The sequence below is a fragment of the Frankliniella occidentalis genome, unplaced genomic scaffold, assembly GCF_000697945.3.
Source record: "Frankliniella occidentalis isolate FOCC.00 unplaced genomic scaffold, Focc_3.1 Scaffold69, whole genome shotgun sequence".
In the NCBI taxonomy this organism is placed as follows: Eukaryota; Metazoa; Arthropoda; class Insecta; order Thysanoptera; family Thripidae; genus Frankliniella; species Frankliniella occidentalis.
Genome location: NW_026267199.1, coordinates 830,311 through 831,534, shown reverse-complemented (window position 1 = coordinate 831,534; position 1,224 = coordinate 830,311).

The following is a 1,224-nucleotide window of genomic DNA, read 5'->3' as shown; positions in this document are numbered from 1 at the left end:
CCCCTTTTCTCTTTGTTTGCTCTTTACCGGGATAGTCTTGTTCGTCCTGCCGAATTGATGCTGAAACAATAATAACATCAGGCCAAGGTCAAATCGAGTGGGCGCGGCCTGTACAAAACACCTTCGCTTCGCTATTGACCCCATTTCGCAAAAAAAGGCAAAACAGAAGAAGGGGGCAGAAAAAGAAGCTTAGTTTTCTTTTAAAGCGGAGGGGAGAGGAGCGGTGCACACAGCGAGCGAGGCGCCGGGCAGACCTAGCGCAACATGATCAGCCAAGCAGGACGAGGCGCCACCCCGCCCCCGCCCCAACCCAACCTCGCATCTCGTATACCCATCTCCTATTTGAATTCACTTTCATCACACACACATGCGCACAGGCACACGCGCCCGCCCGCGGGTCCTGGGCGGTGGAGTAGAGGGGAGAACAGAGCCTCGAGCAGAAAGCCTTGCAGAGGATATAAGTCCCGAGTCTTCAAGAGCATGGATGGAGCCATGTGAGAGGCGACGCCTGGCCACAATGTGGTCACGCGTGCGTATTACATGCCCTACAAATAGAGGCGCATCTGATCCGTTTTCTGTGCATGACTAAATGTCACACAAACGAGTGTGTGACCATTAAGACATGCACAGACGAGAAGTGGTGCATTTTGTAAAAAATGGAGTTCTCCGCCACCAAAGAGTGTGTGACCTGCTCTTCGCACAATCTCTTGCGAGTGTAATTTTGTCATGCGCATTCAAGTTTTCGAATGTCTCACCCCTATTTATTTGACTAGGGGAAGCGGGGGGGGCTAAAACAACAACCGCCCTCAGTCACTTGTGATAAACGGCGAGTCATCTGTGAATCGCTTTAGCTTGTCCGCAGCAGTGAAGGCTTACATCCAGACGGGCCGTGCCTTGAGCGAGAGAGGCGCGAGCGACAGGGAAGCCTTCGACGCGCGAAAGCCTTAAGCGAAAGCCTTAAGCGAAAGCCTTCAGCAGGATGGATGGTGCTGCTCCGCGTGGCTGAAACCAATCCCATCTGCAAGGCAATGCGAAGCGTTTTTGGCCCGGGCTGGTAACTCGACTACCCAACCCCACCAACAACTCACCCCTAAATCGGAGCCGCACTTTTATGCCCCTCATACAGAGTCCCTGCAAAACATGGTTTTGACCCCGTTTGACCCGCATAGTGCCACCGCGGTACTTCGTTTTCGATCAAAAGAAACGGTTGGGAAGAAACGGGGG